Source organism: Primulina eburnea, chromosome 14, assembly GCF_022965805.1.
Source record: "Primulina eburnea isolate SZY01 chromosome 14, ASM2296580v1, whole genome shotgun sequence".
NCBI classification, from domain to species: domain Eukaryota; kingdom Viridiplantae; phylum Streptophyta; class Magnoliopsida; order Lamiales; family Gesneriaceae; genus Primulina; species Primulina eburnea.
The window spans coordinates 12152195-12156211 of NC_133114.1; the positions used below are offsets into that span (position 1 = coordinate 12152195).

The window sequence follows — 4017 nt, forward strand, 5'->3', positions numbered from 1 at the left end:
GAAATGGTCGTCCCAATATTACTGGAATTTCATTATGTACTTCTATTGGTTGTGTATCTAAAACAATAAAATCTACATGATATATGAATTTATCAACTTGAACCAACACATCTTCTACAATACCTCTAGGTATTTTGATTGACCTATCCGCCAGTAAGAGAGTAACAGAAGTGGGTTTTAATTCTCCAAAATTAAGTTTTTCATAAACTGAATAAGGAAGTAAATTCACACTTGCTCCCAAATTCAACAAAGCTTTTTTAATTTTGTTTTCTACAATAATACATGAAATTGTTGGACAACCATGATCTTTATATTTTAACCTAGAATTTTTTTGAAGAATAGAACTTAATTGTTCAGCCAAGAATGCTTTTTTCTTCACATGCAATTTTCTCTTCACAGTACATAAGTCTTTTAAAAATTTTGCATAAGAAGGTACTTGTTTAATAGCATCTAATAATGGAATATTTATCTTTACTTGTTTAAAAACTTCATAGATATCAGAATCACTTTTTGTTTTTTATGATTTGTTAATGCATGAGGAAATGGTGGAGGTTTATTTGACTCATTTACTATTTCATATGATTTACCATTCACCATATTATTCTTAGAATTTAAGGTATCATCATTCTCAAAAGTATCAGGATTATCATCCTTACTCTTTGATTTTAAATGATCCTTGTTTTTATTACTATATGGATCATTAACTATTTTACCACTTCTAAAGGTAATAACAGATTTTATTTGATTAATTTTTTCATTTTTTAATTCTTGATTTTGATTTTTAGGATTAGGTTTAGGTTGAGATGGAAATTTTCCTTTTTCATGAATATTAAGTGCAGATGCAAATTTTACAAGAGTTTCTTTCAAATCACTCATAGATTGACTGTTTTGAATATTGATAGACTCTTGTTTTTGGATAAATGCATGAATTACATCTTCAAAGTTTTTTCTTGGAGGTGTAATATAAGGAATATAACCTTGATGATTTTGGTTATTTTGAAAATATTGTTGTGACGGTTGTGCATTATTTTCATTCCTCCAACTAAAATTAGGATGATTTTTCCATCCCGGATTATATGATGGTGAAAAAGGATCTAGTATTGGTTTTTTATAATTGTTAACATAGTTTACTTGTGATACCCTTGTTCCACATCGAAAAAAATCAAGATTTAAAATGAGTTTATAAAGGGCTACAATGGACTTCTATAGCAACTTGGGTTAATCATTTTCGTAAAGCGAGGACGAATACGAAGTAGTTGCTATAGGGGCCCATTGTGCAGTCACGCAGGCGCGGGCCCGGGCTCGGGGCGTGACAGAATGGTATCAGAGCCGGTCACCGGCATGGAACACCGAGAAATAAGTGCTATGCGGGGCAAAGTTCTACGTGCATGGGAGCCACCTCTTGAACCTGCGGGGAAAAGTGCTACATGACGGGAGCCACCTCTTGAACCAGTAGGAGCCACCTCTAGATTCTCGGTGCTGGTGGATCGAGTGGTCAGGCCGCGACGGGGACGTCGCGTTCTGAAGGAGGGGTGATTGTGATACCCTTGTCCCACATCGAAAAAAATCAAGATTTAAAATGAGTTTATAAAGGGCTACAATGGACTTCTATAGCAACTTGGGTTAATCATTTTCGTAAAGCGAGGACGAATACGAAGTAGTTGCTATAGGGGTCCATTGTTCAGTCACGCAGGCGCGGGCCCGGGCTCGGGGCGTGACATTACTTGTTCATGGAGACATTCTTTAAATGAAGGTAATGTTGGACAATCTTTTGTAGCATGATAATGTGTATCACATATATGACAAACAATTTCTTGAATACTTTTTAATTGACCACTCTTTTTCGTTTCTAATGACTCAATTTTTATTGCTAAAGATGCAAGTTTAGCTTGAATATCTATATCATCTTTAAGATTATAGATACCACCCCCCATTTGTTGAATTATTGTTTTTAGTTGTTGGTGGTTCTATTGTGCCTATATTATCCCAATTTTGAGCATTTTCTGCTAATGAATCCAAATATTCCATAGCTTCATTTGGGTTTTTATCTTCAAAAGTCTCATTACACATGAATTCTATCATTTGCCTATCTTTAGGTATTAGACCTTCATAAAAGTGAGAAACTATTCTCCATATTTCAAAACCATGATGTGGGCATGTATTAAGTAATTCTTTATATCTATCCCAACATTGATAAAATGTTTCTCCTTGTTTTTGAGAAAAAATTGTAATTTGTCTTTTAAAAGAGTTTGTTCTAAGGGAAGAGAAAATCTTTTTGAGAAATTGTTGTTGTATTTCTTCCCATGATCTTAATGAACTTGATCTTAAATTTTGTAGCCATGTTTTAGCTTTATCTTTTAAAGAAAAAGGGAAAAGCTTTAATCGAACTATATCCATGCTACAATTTTGATCATTATAAGTGTTACAAACTTCCTCAAATTCTCTTAGATGTAAATATGGATTTTCAGAATCTAAGCCATGAAAATTTGGTAAAAGTTGAATAATTTGAGGTTTGAAGTTGAAATTAGATGCATCGGGAGGAAAAACTAAACAAGATGGGCCACTAGTTCTAATAGGGTTCATATGGTGCCTAAGTGTTCTTAATTGATCATGTTCTTGATTATTATTATTATTATTATTATTATTATTATTATTATTATTATTATTATTATTATTATTATCTTGATTATTTGAATTATCATCCATATTTAAATTATTTTTAAATACTCGAATAAGTCTTACCACTTTTTTTTCGACTACAAACACTCATAAAAAAAAACACAATACTTATAAATAAAACATAAATAACAAATATAAACTTAATTTATACCTCCCGGCAACGGCGCCAAAAACTTGCTAATACTTAAATTATAATTCACCCAAGTGTAGGTTGTCTGCAAGTAATATATTTCGTAAGTACGAGATCGATTCACAGAGAGGTTATTTTGAGTTTAAATTTATTAATTTATAGATTACCAAATGCAAGAATGAAGTTTACAAATTATAAATTTTATCAAGGCTTGAGGATTTATTCTTGGTTTATGTAATATTATTTAACTAAAAGTAAAACAAAGGAAACCACCATATATAATGGTTCCAAGAAAATTAAACGCACACATAATATAATATAGTTCCCACTATAGAAAATACCGAATTAACCGATATTTTATATATGATACCTATGATTATAGTTAAAACTATATAAATATATAATTGCATAAAGTAAATGTTAAATTAAATCATTATATTTTATTTAGAACAACCGGCAGAGCCACGCTATTGCCTAAATAAAATATATTGATTTAATAAGTTAGTTGCGGTAAAGTAAAAGTTAGTTGCAGAAAATAAAAGTTAGTTGCGATAAAGTAAAAGTCAGATGCGAAAAAATAAAAGTTATTTGCGAGAAAGTAAAAGTTAGATGCGGAAAAATAAAATTTAGTTGCAATAAAGTAAATGTTAGATTGTTAGATGTTAGTATTATATCATAATATTTCATTTAGAACAACCGGCAGAGCCACGCTATCGTCTAAATGAATTATTATAAAATAATGATATATATATATACTATAACAATATTAATAATTCATGAAATATTTATTGTATCAAAATTAAACAACAAATCAAGATAACCACTTCAATGGTATCAAGTATTTGATGTAAATTGATAACAACAAATAATTCATTTTTACCTACAATAAAAAGAAGTTAGCTAAATGAAAAGAAATAAAGAAAGAATATACAAAATATAAACAATCTTACTTCACCAAGAATGCATCCTCTTCACCTTGACATAATAGATTTAGCTTGACATGAACTTACTTTTGATCAACACTAAAATATCACTCATAGTTGAGAAAATGAAAGAAAATATATTTAAACTTAGAACTTTGATACACACTCACACTATATTTTACGATGAGATAGAATGATTCTCAAGCTAGCACAAGGCCTCTATTTATAGGCCAAATGAGAGAAAGGGTCAAAATTTTTATTAATGCTATGTAGTTGTAATAGTAG

General features: G+C 30.3%; 1 non-coding gene across 1 annotated transcript; it reads left to right on the plus strand.

Annotated features, from left to right (window-relative positions):
- The first annotated feature begins 2140 nt into the window (after positions 1-2140).
- On the plus strand, positions 2141-2251 carry LOC140813391 (small nucleolar RNA R71). Its single transcript, XR_012113926.1, has one exon. It is a non-coding gene; the product is annotated as a small nucleolar RNA R71 (small nucleolar RNA).
- Positions 2252-4017: the final 1766 nt, after the last annotated feature.